The sequence below is a fragment of the Hemitrygon akajei genome, unplaced genomic scaffold (genome assembly GCF_048418815.1).
Source record: "Hemitrygon akajei unplaced genomic scaffold, sHemAka1.3 Scf000050, whole genome shotgun sequence".
Lineage (NCBI taxonomy): Eukaryota > Metazoa > Chordata > Chondrichthyes > Myliobatiformes > Dasyatidae > Hemitrygon > Hemitrygon akajei.
Genome location: NW_027331936.1, coordinates 3,154,858 through 3,172,201, shown reverse-complemented (window position 1 = coordinate 3,172,201; position 17,344 = coordinate 3,154,858). Strand labels below are relative to the sequence as shown.

The window sequence follows — 17,344 nt, the reverse complement described above, 5'->3', positions numbered from 1 at the left end:
CCATAGTCCATATCGACATACATCGTAAAAAGCAGTGGTCCCAACATCGACCCCTGAGGATCTCCACTGGTAACCGGCAGCCAGCCAGAATAGGATCCCTTCTTTCCCACTCTTTGTTTTCTGCCGATCAGCCTGCACACTCAAATTTCAATGTGAACTCGATCATATTGTGATTACTGTTCCCTAAGTGTTCCTTAACCTTAAGCTCCCTTATCACTTCTGGATCATTGCACAACAGCCAATCCAGCACAGACGATTCCCGACTGGGCTCAACAACAAGCTGTTCTTAAAAAAAAACATCCCTTTGACATTCTACCATTTCATTCTCTTGAGGTCCAGTACTAACCTGGTTTACCTAACTCACTTTCATGTTAAAATCCCCAACGATTATCATGATATTGCCCTTCTGACAGGCCTTTTCTATCTCCTGCTGTAAATTGTAATCCACATCGCGGCTGCTGTTTGGAGGCCTGTATAAAGCTGCCATTAGGGTCCTTATACACTTTCCATTTAACTCAACCCATATCGACTCTACACCTTCCAATGGTATGTCATCCCTTTCTAATGATTTAATATTAGTTCTTCTAGACAGGGCCATATCACTCCCATATCTGCCTACCAATCTATCTCTCCGATACACAGTGTATCCTTGGACATTCAGTTCCCAATGGAAGCCATTCTTTAGCCAAGATTCAGAGATGGACACTACGTCATAGTTGCCAATCTGCAGCTGAATTTCAAGATCGTCCATTTTATTCCTTATGCTGCGTGCATTCAAGTACAACACTCTCAGTCCAGCATTTGTTGCTTCTGTTTTAATTGCACCATGACTCTATTGCCTGTAACTCATGCCACTGGCTGTGATTAAGCCTCAGCTCCTGCCTGTCATTTCTATCATCTCTAATGCAGGTTATCTTCGATTTATTTCTGTTCTCCCCTTCCTCAGCCCAATCACTCCAGTTCCCACCCTCTGTTAAACCCTGCCTAACAGCACTATTAACCCTGCCTACTCAGATAATTTGACTTCAGGTGTAATCCGTCCTTTTTGTACAGGTGGTCCCTTCCCCAAAAGAGCCCCCAATGAATCAGGAACCCTAAACCCTGCCCCCTACACCAGTTTCTCAGCCACGCATTAATATGCCAGATCATGACATTGTCATGGTCCGGTCCATGGAATCGGCATTCCGTTTCACCATCCCGTCCAAGTTCCTTATTCTAGGTTTTCCTGTTTCCCCCAGCATCCCCTTGTTTGGGCTGGCTTTGTAAACAGCTTCAGGATTCAGCCTCTGGCGGCTGGATTATTCCTGCCCAAACCCCCTGCCCCTATCCCTTCCCTTCACTTTCCTCCTGGTGCCTCACCTTGCCTCGCTGTACCATGCCTGGAGCCTAATTAATTAGTGAATTAATAACACTATTAATAGTAAACATTAATAGGAGATTTTAGAACACTATTAGGACACGATGCTGTGCCCATTTCTATTTTTAAACTTTCAATGTACGATCGAGTTGGGACAAGTTTTCAAGACGTTCCTGGACTCCTAAAATAACTTCGAAAACCACCAGATCTTACTGTTTTTAAAAGCAAACCTCATTGAAATTTGAACACCGCTTGCAAGTAGAATGATCTCAGAGAACAAATATATAATCGTCCCTCACACCGCAACATCTGGAGGTGATATCCTTCTGTTCACAGTAAAACCAGTATAATAAGGCTATTTGGTCCATCCAGTCTGATCCAACCTTATTCTCCTACGTTCTTCCTTAAATCCTCAATCTCCTTACAGTCATGAACATAGTAGTCTCAGCTGTATCACAATACAAGCCTCCAACACCCCATGTGGAAACAATTTCCACAGATTAACCATTAGCCGAAGAAATTCCTCTCATCTCAGTTTTAAAGGGAAGTTTCTTTATTCTGAAGGTGCAACCTTGGATTTCAGACTCTCTGACCAATGGAAATATCCTCTCCACGTCCACTCAATTCAGGCTATTCAACATTCAGAGGTTTAAGTAGGATCGCACCCTGTCCCGTCGCTCTGAACTCCACTGAGCACAGGCCCAGATCCATCAAACACTCCTCATAGTTAAAGACTGTCATCCCTGTCATCATTCTTGTGAACATTGTTAGCAACACCTGTACTGAACACATTTTCAGGCAAATCGGTACCAGGATAATTTACGGGAAACAAAAACAGTGATTATTTTATTGTTCTCGAAACATTACAAAAAGAGCACCTACGTACAATTATCAGCAGATTTAAATCATTCCAGAGTGAATGTAATTAAAAAAGTAATCTGCAATTATTTGAAACAGTCAGCAGGTAAGGAACAGCTGTGGGGAGAGGAACTAAGTAACAATTCAGGTTCCCAAACTTTCGTTAGAATGGCTTCAAACATTTTCCGCTTGTAGTGCGGATCTCCAGCGTCCCAACTTTCTCAAATCTAAATGTAACGCACACAAACTAGTGCAAGATCTTAGCAGGCCGTCACAGCCCCTAAAATGTTGACTGTTTACTGTTCTTCATAGATTCTGCCTAGCCTGTTGAGTTCCTCCAGCATTTTGTGTGTGTTAACTTGAGTTTCTGTTTGATTTCCACTGCCTAACAGACAGGTGACAGTGGGGGGAAATTTCCACATACGGTTTAAACACTGGACTGTGTCTATTTCTACTGTTATAAACACAGAACAGCCCATTTAATCTCAGCATTTGGAACAGGAGCTTATCCTGTCCTCGGAAAAGCAGTCTTTGCTTCCAAAGGAACTTCAGAAACAAATATCTGAGCCCAAAAGAAAAACACCCGTTCAACACCTTAAGAAAACTTGGTGGCCCGATCCTCGGCTCCGTTTTACCTGGGTCAAAAACTGTGGAATCAGGATCCAGATCTGCGGTAAAACAGGAGCGGGAGATGGGATCACATGACCCGTGAATGGTCACCCACCTGAGCCGGTAATTTTGCTTCTCACCCCACAAACACTACCTACCAACCGCTGCATTTTCCAAATTACTTCATATTTACACCAGTTATATTTTAATTAAAAAAAAATCCCTCTGTATCTTCCCCGATCCCTTCACTCCATCACCGGCTCACAGAGTTACCAGTTCGATTCACATCCCGGTCCGACACACAATTCAGACCCAAACAGGAAATATGCAGATTTCATTTAAATCACTTCTATGTGTACAAACACTAATTTCTATTCACATTCCTCCGGCCTCACTGGAAAGGAACATTGAAACATCATCAAGTGAGAATCAGCAAGTGGTGGCCATTCAGCCCCTCTAACCATCAATAAGATGGCGGCTGCTCTTCCATCTCAGCCACATGTTTCTGCCCGATCCTCGTTTCTTCGATCCCTTCGGTCTCTCCCCACATCTGCCGATCACTGTTTTAGGTAAGGATGATCACTGAGTCTTCACCACCCTCTGTGGTGGGGAATTACAGACATTCAACACCCTCGGAGTGGAGACATTTCCCCTCACTCAGTCCCGGACAGTCCGCCCCTTTTTTCAGAGACTGGGATCCCTGGTTCAACCAGTAATGATGTTGTGCATTTCAATGTGTTCACCTCTCAGTCCTCGATTCTTTAAATGAAAGGGTTATCGCATTTGATCTTTCTTCATATGATGATCCCACCACCCCAGGGATCAGTCAGGTGAATCCTCATTGCACTCTCTATAACAAATACTCTCTAACCCCTTTGTTAATCCTCTATGGAATTAATTTCCATCTTCTGCAGCCCCGTATTGCCCCAACCACTCACCTCCCACCCCTGTCACTATTTCCACCTTCCCACCTCCCCCTCACCTGGATCCACCTCTCACTCCCCAGCTCTTGCCCCATACCCACCCCTCACCTCTTTTCTCTGACTATTTCCCGTCCACTCTCACCAGAGGGACGGTCTCGGCCCGAAAAATTTACCTCCACAGATGCTGCCTGACCCACTGAGTTCCTCCGGCAGTTTGTTCTTTGGTTATGGGGAGCGGGATTTTACACAATATTCCAGGTACAATCTCAACAGAGCCCAAATAATTGTTAAAGTCATTTCACTCTGATATCCAATAAGTTTTACGATAAATTCAATGTAGTTTTGACTTCCTTCCCCACCCACTGCACCTCAGTCCCTCACCATTTAAACCATTTAGTGTTTCTGTTTCTCCTACAGAAGTGGGTGATGTTACATTTCCCACATTGGACCAGCTGACCTGTTGTTCCCACTCACTCCTTTTGCCTCAGTTACGCTGAAATCTCTCGAGAACAGACACAGAAAATAGAACCGTACAGCACAGGAACAGGCCCTTCGGCCCACAATATTGTACTCAACCAATTAAATTTTTTTACCGAAATGTTAACCAATCAAAGCCCTTCTGCCTACAAAATGTCCACAATACTTCTATCTTCCTCACATCCGTGTGCCTATCGAAACGTCCCTGAGAAGTCCCCAATGTATCTGCCTTTACCACCACCCCAGGCAGCACATTCTAGCGACCCACCACTCTCTCTGTAAGAAACACTTGCCCTTGACATCTCCTTTCAAACTACCCCTTTACTCCTTGAATGTATGGCCTCTGGTGTTAGACATTGCTACCATTGTAAAAGATCTTGTCTGTCTACTCCATATATGCTTCGCATAATCTTATAAATGTCCATCCAGTCCCTCCCTAGCCTGAGCCGCTCCGGAGAAAACAACCCAAATTTGTCCAGCCTCTCATTATAGCTCCTGCCCTCTAATCCAGGCAGTGTCCTGGTAAACCTCTTCTGCGCCCTGTCCAAAGTCCCGACATCCTTCCGAGAATGGGGGCGATCAGATCTGTCTGAAACACTCCAAATGTGGTCTAATCAAGTTTTATGAATGTTGAATGCAATATCTTGACTGATAAAGGCAAAGATGCTATTTGCCTTCTTAACCACCCTGTCAATCTGTGTAGCTACTTTCAGGGAGCGATGAACTTGGACTCCAAGATCCCTGTGTTCATCGACATTTTAAGGGTCTTACATTTAACAGTGTACTGTCTATTTACATTCCACCTACCGAGGTTCCAATATGATCATCACTAATCAAATCTCCCTGAGTTTTCTCAGGTCCTGTTGAATTTATTGTCAAGTGTACAATAGAATCATAGAAAATAGGGGCAGGAGTAGGCCCTTTGGCCCTTTGAGCCCGCACCGCTATTCAGTATGATCATGGCTGATCATCCAACTCAGAACTCTGTACTTGCTTTCTCTCCATACCCCCTGATCCCTTTAGCCACAAGGGCCATATCTAACTCCCTCTTAAATGTAGCCAATGAACTGGCCTCAAACTGTTCTCTGTGGCAGAGAATTCAATAGATTCACCTCTCTCTGTGTGAAGAAGTTTTTCCTCATCTCGTTCCTAAAAGGCTTCCTTCCCCTTTAACCTTAAACTGTGACACCTCGTTCTAGACGTTCCCAACATCGGGAACAATCTTCCTGCATCTAGCCTGTCCAATCCCTTTAGAATTTTATACGTTTCAATAAGATCTCCCCTCAATCTTCTAAATTCCAGCGAGAATAAGCCGAGTCGATCCAGTCTTTCTTCATATGAAAGTCCTCCCATCCCAGGAATCAATTTGGTGAACCATCTTTGTACTCCCTCTATGTCAAGAATATCTCCTCAGATTAGGGGACCAAAACTGCACACAGTACTCCAGGTGTACTCTCACCAAGGCCTTATCCAACTGCAGTAGAACCTCCCTGCTCCTGTACTCGAATCCTCTTGCTATGAATGCCAACAGACGATTGGCCTTTTTCACCACCTGCTGTACCTGCATGCCCACCTTCAATGACTGGTGTACAATGACACTCAGGTCTCGTTGTACCTCCCCTTTTCCTAATCGGCCGCCATTCAGATAATAATCTGTTTCCCTGTTCTTGCCACCAAAGTGGATAAACTCACATTTATCCACATTAAATTGCATCTACCTTGAATTTGCCCACTCACCTAACCTATCCAAGTCACCCTGCATCCTCTTAGCATCCTCCTCACAGCTAACACTGCCGCCCAGCTTCGTGTCATCCGCAAACTTGGAGATGCTGCTTTTAATTCCCTCGTCTAGATCATTAATATATATTGTAAACAACTGGTGTCCCAGCACTGAGCCTTGCGGTACCCCACTAATCACTGCCTGCCATTCTGAAAAGGTCCCGTTTATTCCCACTCTTTGCTTCCTGTCAGCCAACCAATTCTCTATCCACATCAATACCATACCCCCAATACCGTGTGCTTTAAGTTTGCACACTAATCTCCTGTGTGGGACCTTGTCATAAGCCTTTTGAAAATCCAAATATACCACATCCACTGGTTCTCCCCATCCACTCTAGTAGTTACATCCTCAAAAAATTCTATAAGATTCGTCAGACATGATTTTCCTTTCACAAATCTATGCTGACGTTGTCCGATGATTTCACCGCTTTCCAAATGTGCTGTTATCACATCTTTGATAACTGACTCTAGCATTTTCCCCACCACCGATGTCAGGCTAACCGGTCGATAATTCCCCGGTTTCTCTCTCCCTCTTTCTTTAAAAAGTGGGGTTACATTAGCCACCCACCAGTCCTCAGGAACTAATCCAGAATCTAAAGAGTTTTGAAAAATTATCACTAATACATCCACTATTTCTTGGGCTACTTCTTTACGCACTCTGGGATGCAAACCATCTGGCCCTGGGGATTTATCTGCCTTTAATCCCTTCAATTTACCTAACACCAGTTCCCTACTAACATGTTTTTCACTCAGTTCCTCCATCTCACTAGACCCTCGGTCCAATACTATTTCCAGAAGATTATTTATGTCCTCCTTAGTGAAGACAGAACCAAAGTAGTTATTCAATTAGTCTGCCATGTCCTTGTTCCACATGATCAATTCACCTGTATCTGACTGTAAGGGACCTACATTTGTCTTAACCAATCTTTTTCTTTTCATATATCTATAAAAGCTTTTACAGTAAATTTTTATGTTTCCTGCTAGTTTTCTCTCATAATCTTTTTCACTTTCCTAATTAAGCCCTTTGTCCTCCTCTGCTGGACTCTGAATTATTCCCAGTCCTCAGGTGTGCCGCTTTTTCTGGCTAATTTGTATTTTTCTTCTTTGGAATTGATACTATCCCTAATTTCCCTTGTCTGCTACATGTGCAATACCTTCCCTGGTTTATTCTTTTGCCAAACTGAGATGAAAAATTGTTGTAGTTCATCCATGCGATCTTTAAATGCTTGTCATTGTATATCCACCGTCAAGTATCATTTGCCAGTCTATCTTTGCTAATTTACGTCTTGTACCTTCAGAGTAACCCTCCTTTAAGTACAGAACCTTTGTTTCTGAATTAACTATGTTACTCTCCATCTTAATGAAGAATTCCATCATATTATGGTCACTCTTACCGAAGGGCTCTCGCAAGACAAGATTGCTAACTAACCCTTCTTCGTTACTCAATACCCAGTCTAGAATTGCCTGCTCTCTAGTTGGTTCCTCGACATGTTGGTTCAGAAAACCATCCCGCATACATCCCAAGAAATCCTCTTCCTCAGTACCCTTACCAATTTGGTTCACCCAATCTATATGTGGATTGAAGTCACCCATTATAACTGCTGTTCCTTTATTGCACGCATTTCTAATTTCCTGTTTAATGCCATCCCCGACCTCAATACTACTGTTAGGTGGCCTGCACACAACTCCCAACAGCATTTTCTGCCCCTTAGTGTTATGCAGCTCTACCCATATCGATTCCACATCCTCCAGGCTAATGTCCTTCCTTTCTATTGCGTTAATCTCCTCTCTAACCAGGAACACTACCCCACCTCCTTTTCTTTCCTGTCTATCCCTCCTGAATATTGAATATCCCTGGATGTTGAGTTCCCATCATTGGTCACCCTGGAGCCATGTCTCTGTCATCCCAACTATATCATATTCATTAATAACTATCTGCACATTCAATTCATCCACCTTGTTACGAATGCTCTTCACATTGACACACAAAGCCTTCAGGCTTGTTTTTACAACACTCTTAGCCCTTATACAATTATGTTGAGAAGTGGCTCTTTTTTGATTTTTCCCTGGATTTTCCTGCCTGCTACTTTTATTTTTCAAGTTACTACTTTTTGCTTCTACCCTCATTTTACACCCCTCTGTCTCTCTGCACTTGTTCCCATCCCCCTGTCACATTAGTTTAAATCCTCCTGAACAATAGTAGCAAACGCTCCCCAAAGGACATAGGTTCTAGTCCAGTCCAGGTGCAGACCGTCCAGTTTATAGCGGTCCCACCACTCTCAGAACTGGTTCTAATGCCCCAGAAATTTGAATCCCTCCCCCTTGCAGCATTTTTGAAGCCCCGTATTCAGGAATACAGGAAGGTGCAGGTATAGAGAAACACTGACTTCTAGCAGCATCGAAGGCAAGTACATCCAGATGACACACTAACATAAATTATACAAAACCTCTGTCAGTAACATATAAAATATCTTTTTTATGTCGTCAACAATATACAGATTTTTGTGACGTGGCCAATTTACAGGTCAACAGTCCGCCGGTGTTTGTCCACCAATATGGTGAATCCCTCTGCTCACCACCACCATGTGCTCGGACATTTCCACAGATGAGTCCCTCCTATCCCCATTGGGGAAACCATCCTCTCCGACACCTCTAACACCATCTTTATCCTTTCAATAAAATCCCCCCCCCACTTCTTCAGGAGGGATCTCTCACACCCCGGGGAGCCGGCATCAAACCGATGGACAAGCAGTCTCCTCCTGCCTCTCAGCCATACATCAGACACCGGCTGCAGAAGACGGTTCACAAACACCCCCAACTTCCCTCGGAAGGAATTGGAGATAAACAAAAAAGGGGGACATTTACTTTGAGGTTTGTTCCACTTTGACGGGGAGTTTGGAATGGGAGTGGGAGACCGTTCTGTGGTGGTACCACCCTCTCGACTGGTCCGCCTCCACTATTGGGTGTAACCAGTAATTGACATCTCTTCGCATCAATGAGAATAATGTAGCTTGTATATGCTCTGTTGACAGCGCCGGTGGGGGTGGGCTGACGTGATTGGTACCTGAGCCGTTAACACATCTCAATGCGAGCCGGGCAGCATTGTTGAGTGAACTCGGCCTGTTCTCCTTGGAGCGACGGAGGCTGAGAGGTGAACTGATAGAGGTGTATAAGATAATGAGAGGCATTGATCGTGTGGATAGTCAAAGGCTTTTCCCCAGCACTCAAATGGCTACAATGAGAGGGCATAATTTTAAGGTGCTTGGAAGTCGGTATAGAGAAGATGTCAGGGGTAAGTTTTTTCCACATAGAATGGTGAGTGACTGGAATTGGCTACCGGTGACGGTGGTGGAGCCGGATACGATCGGGTTGTTTAAGAGACTCTTGGATAGGTACATGGAGCTCAGAAAAATAGCGGGCTATGTGCAAACCTAAGTAGCTCTAAGGTAAGGACACGTTCAGCACAGCTTTGTGGGCCGAAGGGCCTGTATTGTGCTCTAGGCTTTCTATGTTTCTATTAGTGCGACGTAAAGTACCGCACACGTGTCGTTAGGTCCTGGTGTGGGAGAGCTCTTGTATTTTAAAACACCCGAATGGCTGTTTATTCTGGTTTCAGAGCGACAACAAAATCAATCCTGGGATTCGCCCAGCTGTGCCGTTGTTGGAGTGGGTAGCACGCTATTTGTCTCGAGTTAGGTCACAAAGTCCCGAATGATTTGGGAGAACTATCGAGGTTGATCTGGATTCGAGTAGATTAATCAATGCAGAGATTCACTGTTCAGTATTTTGAAACAAAAACATCTGTTTTACAAATGTAAACCAGAATTGCCAGCGGGGTCCACACACAGTGTATTAGTCAACAGAAAACCTCTCGTCCCTGCAGTCTTTGTCTCCTGGTAAACTCAACACCCTGACAGTGTGGACCATAGGTAACCTTTACTCTAAAAGCCAGGGGATCACTCAGAGAGCTGGTCGCTGAGAGGAATTATGTTTGCTAATTGTTAAAATTCGCCCAGAGTCAGATGGATGGAGTTGATGTGGAGATCGGGAGTGTCGCACAGTAAGGGCCGGACAGCTAAGCCCTCTCCATTGTCCATCCGGCTGCCGACAAGTGATGGCTCCGCGGGGATCTCTGGCCACTCGTGGCCATCCGAGGTCCCCTAACTTCTAATGTTGCTGTGGGGTCTGTGTTGGGGTCGTGGAAAGACACATGGAGTCTGCAGCAGGATTAACATGGAATCGGGAGCTCGCCTCTCGGTCCAACATCGTGATGTCCAGCTCACCGAGTTACTCATAAATTCCATCCCCTGACGTAGCTGGGGCATATACTTAAAGCACAAAGTTGGATGTAAATCGTTCATCTATTTAATGCTTGTTTTCAGCTCACCATATAAAAGAAATTATATCGCTCTTCGAAGGCAGTCATTATACCAGATTACATTATTTAAATTGTCAGAGCTTTTAGATAGATAGATAGATATATAGATACTTTATTCATCCCCATGGGGAAATTCAACTTTTTTTCCAATGTCCCATACACTTGTTGTAGCAAAACTAATTACATACAATACTTAACTCAGTAAAAAATATGATATGCATCTAAATCACTATCTCAAAAAGCATTAGCTTTTAAAAAGTTCTTAAGTCCTGGCGGTAGAATTGTAAAGCCCAATGGCATTGAGGAGTATTGACCTCTTCATCCTGTCTGAGGAGCATTGCATCGATAGTAACCTGTCGCTGATACTGCTTCTCTGTCTCTGGATGGTGCTATGTAGAGGATGTTCAGAGTTATCCATAATTGACCGTAGCCTACTCAGCGCCCTTCCCTCAGCTACCGATGTTAAACTCTCCAGTACTTTGCCCACGACAGAGCCCGCCTTCCTTACCAGCTTATTAAGACGTGAGGCGGCCCTCTTCTTAATCCTTCCTCCCCAACACGCCACCACAAAGAAGAGGGCGCTCTCCACAACTGACCTATAGAACATCTTCAGCATCTCACTACAGACATTGAATGACGCCAACCTTCTTAGGAATTACAGTCGACTCTGTGCCTTCCTGCACAAGGCATCTGTGTTGGCAGTCCAGTCTAGCTTCTCGTCTAACTGTACTCCCAGATACTTGTAGGTCTTAACCTGCTCCACACATTCTCCATTGGACCACACATCCCTCAAAACTGATGCTGCAGGTAATGAAATCATGGCTGATCTGATCTGAAATTTCATTCCGTATTCCCCCATGTCCATCCCTGTAACCTACGGTTTATCAAGAATCTCGGCCTTCAAAAGAATCAAAGGCTTTTCTTCCACTGGCCATTGAGGAGAAGAGTTCAGAACACCCTCAATCAACACAGATGTATAAATAGAATAGATGTATCCATCTGAAATTAGAAATTCTGAAAAGGGAACAGGCGTTTACTGTACAGATCGCGCACCTTCGCTTTGAAACAGGTGGCCATTGTTCTAGAGCTGTTCTTAATCTTTACTAAGCCTGTGGAAAATGTCAATCGTGCAAAGAGTTAACAAAGAAAAACATGGAACATAGAAAACCTGCAGCACAATACAGGCCCTTCGGTAAACAACGTTGTGCCGAACGTATCCCTATCTTAGAAATTACTAGGGTTACCCATAACCCTCGATTTTTCTAAGCTCCATGTACCTATCCAAAAGTCTCTTAAAAGAGCCTATCGTATCCACCTGCACCATCGTTGCCGGCAGCCTATTACACCACTCACCACTCTCTGTGTAAAAAAAGTTACCCCTGACATCTCTTCTTACCTACTCCCAAGCACCTTAAACATGTGCCCTCTTGAGGCAGCCATTTCAGCCCTGAGAAAAAGCCTCTGACTATCCGCACGATCAATGCCTCTCATCATCGTATACATCTCTATCAGGTCAACTCTCATCCTCCGTCGCTCCAAGGTGAAAAGGCCGAGTGCACTCAAACTATTCTCATAAGGCATGCTCCCCAATCCAGGCAACATCCTCGTAAATATTCTCTGCATCCTTTCTATGGTTTCCACATGCTTCCTGTAGTGAGGAGACCAAAACTGAGCACGGGGTCCTATATAGCTGCAACATTACTTCTTGGCTCCTAAATTCGTTTCCACGATTGATGAAGGCCAGTACACACCGTATGCCTTCTTAACCACAGAGTCAACCTGCGTAGCAGCTTTGGGCGTCCTATGGACTCGGACCCCAAGATCCCTCTGATCCTCCACACGGCCAAAAATCATACCATTAATACTATATTCTGCCATCATATTAGACCTACCAAAATGAACTATTTCACGCTTATCTGGATTGAACTCCATCTGCCACTTCTCAGCCCAGTTCAGCATCCTATCAATGTCCCGCTGTTATCTCTGACAGACCTCCACACTATTCACAACACCGCGAACATTTGTGTCACCTGCAAACTTACTAACCAATTCCTCCACTTCCTCATCCAGGTCAATTATAAAAACTACGAAGAGTAAGGGTCCCAGGACAGATCCGTGAAACACACCACTGGTCACCATGCAGAATATGACCCGGCTACAACCACTCTTTGCCTTCTGTGGGCAAGCCAGCTCTGGATCCACAAATCAATGTCCCCTTGTATCCCATGCCTCCTTACTTTCTCAATAAGCCTTGCATGTGGTACCTTATCAAATGCCTTGCTGAAATCCATATACACTACATCTACTGCTCTTACTTCAGAAATGTGTTTAGTCACAACCTCAAAAAATTCTAACACTAGGAACAGAAAAAGCAAAGCCGCCAGAAGTGGCTCAAAAAACAAGTATCTCCTTGATCGCTGATTCAATGCAGAGACAACTTGTTATTTGGAAATAAAGATCCGAAATAAATATCCGAAGCTGAATTATGCTAACTTCCCGGATGTAAATGTAGAATTACCTGGTTTTACTACGGTAAGATTTGACACAGATGCCAAAAAGTGTGGGAAGAAGAAAGGAGGGGGACTCGCTGTCTACATTAACGAAAGATGGTGTAACCCCGGGCATGTGAGTACAAAGATCTCCGTTTGTGAAAGAGATATTGAGCTGATCGCCGTGAGTATGAGGCCATATTACCTGCCTCGAGAATTCGCAAGCGTCATTGTGGTGAATGTGTATGTCCCGCCGCGTGCCGACGCAACGGTAGCGTGTGACGTCATCAGCTCCACTGTTGCTAGGCTGCAGACACAGCACCCTGAGGCACTGATGATAATTACAGGGGACTTCAACCATGTGACTTTGGACAAGACACTACCTGCTTTCTCCCAGTACGTGGATTGCTACACCAGGGGTAATAGGACTATTGACCTACTGTATGCAAACGTAGAGGAGGCATATAGTGCATCCCCACTGCCTTCATTGGGGAAAGCTGATCACAACCTGGTTTTGTTACAGCCCAGATATAAATCAATTGTGATGAGGCATCCCACTACCACACGCTCTTTTAGGAAGTGGACTCCTGAAGCTGAACAGGCCCTGAGAGACTGCTTCGGTACTACTAACTGGGATGTACTGCAGGGGGGGCTCTGTGGGGGCGTTGAGGAGGTCACTGAATGCACAACGGACTATATTAACTTTTGTGTGGATGCAGTTGTCCCTGTTAGAACTGTTCACTGCTATCCTAATAATAAGCCCTGGATCACTAGTCACATCAAAGGCCTCCTAAACCAGAAGAAGAGGGCCTTTAAAGATGGTGATCGGTTGGAGCTTAAAAGAGTTCAGAAGGAACTCAGAGTACAGATGAGGGGGGCAAAGGAGCAGTATAGGAGGAAGCTAGAACAAAAGCTGCAGAAAAAAAGCATGAAGGAGGTGTGGGATGGGATGAAGATCATCACCGGATGCGGTGCAAAGCGGAGGGCGAACATAAGTGGAGATGTGGAGAAAGCGAACCAGCTGAACAACTTCTTCAACAGGTTCGACAGCTCAATCTCATCTTCACCGCAGAAATCCACACCAGGCTTACTTCCCTCACAGGAAAATAGCCACTCACAGGAGACCTTGCCCACGCCCAGGATTACGGCTGCACAGTTGGAAGGTCAACTGAGGAAGATCTGTACCAGCAAGGCGGCGGGACCGGATGGAGTTTCCCCACGATTACTGAGGGCCTGTGCGACTGAGCTGGGAGAACCACTACAGCGCATCTTCAACATGAGCCTGGAGCAGAGAAGAGTACCCAGACAGTGGAAAACATCCTGTATTGTCCCGGTACCGAAGAAACCACAACCAAAGGAGTTGAATGACTTCAGACCTGTTGCCTTGACGTCGCAGGTGATGAAGACCATGCAGCGGCTGATAATACAGAATTTGAGGCCACAAACCAGGCACGCCCAGGATCCTCTTCAGTTTGCATATAAGGAGAAGGTGGGAGTGGAGGATGCTATCACGTATTTGCTGCACAAATCACTCTCTCACCTAGAGGGGGTCAGTTGTGCTGTGAGGATTACATTCCTTGACTTCTCTAGTGCCTTTAACACCATCCAGTACAAGATCTTAAGGCACAAACTAACGGAGATGGGAGTAGACTCTCACATGGTGGATTGGATAGTGGACTACTTGACAGATAGACCTCAGTATGTGCGGTTGGGAGACTGTAGGTCTGACACGGTGGTCAGCAGCACAGGGGCGCCGCAGGGAACCGTACTCCCTCTGGTCCTGTTCACACTGTACACATCAGATTTCCAATATAACTCAGAGTCCTGCCATGTGCAGAAGTTCGCTGATGACACGGCCATAGTGGGGTGTGTCAGGAATGGACAGGAGGAGGAGTATAGGAAACTGATACAGGACTTTGTGATATGGTGCAACTCAAACTACCTGCGTCTCAATATCACCAAGACCAAGGAGATGGTGGTGGACTTTAGGAGATCTAGGCCTCATATGGAGCCAGTGATCATTAATGGAGAATGTGTGGAGCAGGTTAAGACCTACAAGTATCTGGGAGTACAGTTAGATGAGCAGCTTGACTGGACTGCCAACACAGATGCCTTGTGGAGGAAGACACAGAGTCGAATGTACTTCCTAAGAAGGTTGGCGTCATTCAATGTCTGTAGTGAGATGCTGAAGATGTTCTATAGGTCAGTTGTGGAGAGCGCCCTCTTCTTTGTGGTGGCGTGTTGGGGAGGAAGCATTAAGAAGAGGGACGCCTCACGTCTTAATAAGCTGGTAAGGAAGGCGGGCTCTGTCGTGGGCAAAGTACTGGAGAGTTTAACATCGGTAGCTGAGCGAAGGGCACTGAGTAGGCTACGGTCAATTATGGATAACTCTGAACATCCTCTACATAGCACCATCCAGAGACAGAGAAGCAGTTTCCGTGACAGGTTACTATCAATGCAATGCTCCTCAGACAGGATGAAGAGGTCAATACTCCTCAATGCCATTAGGCTTTACAATTCTACCGCCAGGACTTAAGAACTTTTTAAAGCTATTATTAATGCTTTTTGAGATGGTGATTTAGATGCATATCATATTTTTTTTTACTGAGTTAAGTATTGTATGTAATTAGTTTTGCTACAACAAGTGTATGGGACATTGGAAAAAAGTTGAATTTCCCCATGAGGATGAATAAAGTATCTATCTATCTATCTATCTATCTATCTATCTATCATCTATTCTTAAGTCAATTCCACAAGATTTTCTGAGAGTATAAATACTGTGTACCGTTTCTTACAAATAATCCCGCCCACAACCCCACACGTATCACACGTAACCATGGCAACACACAGAGTGCTGGGAGAACTCAGCAGGTTAGGCAGCATTTACTGAGGGGTGTAAGCAGTCGATGTTGTGGACCGAGTCCCTTCATCAGGACTGGAATGGATAGGGGAAGCCGCCAAATAATTGATTGATTTGGAAGTTGCGGCTTGTTGTTCTGTGAGACTCGGTGCTCAGGGTCTGTGTGTAAGCAGCTGCCTGTCCGTCACATTCCTCAGAACAGGCAGCGGCCGTTCCGCTGAAATCAAATCCAAACCGGTTCGTCAAAACACTGTCATTCAAGCGTGAAAAAAGTTTAATATTGCATTTAACCCCTTCTTCTACAGGGATGAGCAGTAGAACCAAAGGCACAATGTAAAGAACATTACTAGGATCTCGAATGTCGACTGTACTATTTTCCATAGATGCTGCCTGACCTGTAGAGTTCCTCCAGCATTCTGTGTGTGTTGCTCGGATTTCCAGCATCTGCTGATTTCTCTTGTTTGAGAGAGATCGGTGACGGGTCACTGCCCCGTGGGATATTTCACATGTCACTACCGGGGTGAAAGAAGCCTTCTGCTCGCACTCACGTTTCTCTTAATCCATTTGGATAGTAATTGACTCGTTATCATGAACATGTCAGGACTCCCTTCTCCCACTAAATTCACTCCCGATCCCGAACAACGCCGAGTCTCACTTTAAACGCTGAATAGTTGTGCAGATTCATAGACAACACTTACCTCTGATGTTTAACCAGACGGCGTTCAGTGTGGCCCCAGGGAATCACAGTCTGACTTCCCGGGTGAACGACAATGGTCCTGCACCGGTGTCCTCACCCTGTACGGAGAGCTGAGTCTGAGCTGCTGCTCCCGAGGCCACTCGGCTGTGATGTGTCCGTCGCTCATTACAGATGGACAGGGCCGGGTGAGCCGGGGTAGAGCGGGACTGCCGCAGTCCGGGTCACACTGACTCTCACCGGCTCAGGACGGGTCTGACAGCGGGAGGAGGCGGGAGTGGGATCAATGTAGCAACCCTAAAGAGGAAAACAAACAGGCTGCGTTAACCTTTCAGTCCGGATTTCCGTGTGGATCTCTCCTTTTTCTTTCATCGCAACCAGTGGGGCGGAGTTTCTCTGTTTAACTCAGCCAGTCCCAGGCTGCGGATTTGATCCAGTCCGGGTACTGGGAGGGTCTGAGCTCCGCCCCGTGTGTGTAAACAGGACTGCCCGGCATAGGTACAATTTCAGCTCAAACGTCTTTCAGGGAGCCGCCTTTCTGCTGAAATTAATCCAACACCTTCGACTATATATATTCACAATGAACTGTAATAAATCTGATCAAAGATTTTCTCAGGGCCTCTCGATTCAGGGGAATTTATTAACATTCATTTATTAACTCTATCACTGAGAGATTATTGCATTTCCATCCGGACAACTGCTGTCAGAAGAACCCCCTCGCCCACGGTTAACAGCGAGTTTCTTTTCGCAAGCAGTGATTGTTGATTCACACCCCGCCGGAAATACTTGTGGAATTTGTTTCCAGCCATTCCAAATGGCCAGATGTTTTGCCGGGGGAGGTCTCATGGACCGATTTATTCGGAAGATCCATGAAGCCTATTTTCACGCCAACTGCAGATGATTCCAGTCTGAGATAAACA

The 17,344-nt window shown here is 45.3% G+C and overlaps 1 protein-coding gene across 1 annotated transcript in view; it reads right to left on the bottom strand.

Annotated features, from left to right (window-relative positions):
- The window catches only part of LOC140721148 (NACHT, LRR and PYD domains-containing protein 3-like), a 46,882-nt gene extending 30,157 nt beyond the window's left edge, over positions 1-16,725 (bottom strand). Inside the window, exon 1 of the mRNA XM_073036026.1 lies at positions 16,429-16,725. The gene's annotated coding sequence lies outside the window, so the exon portion shown is untranslated. The remainder of the gene's footprint in view (positions 1-16,428) is intronic.
- Between the last annotated feature and the right edge of the window lie 619 nt (positions 16,726-17,344).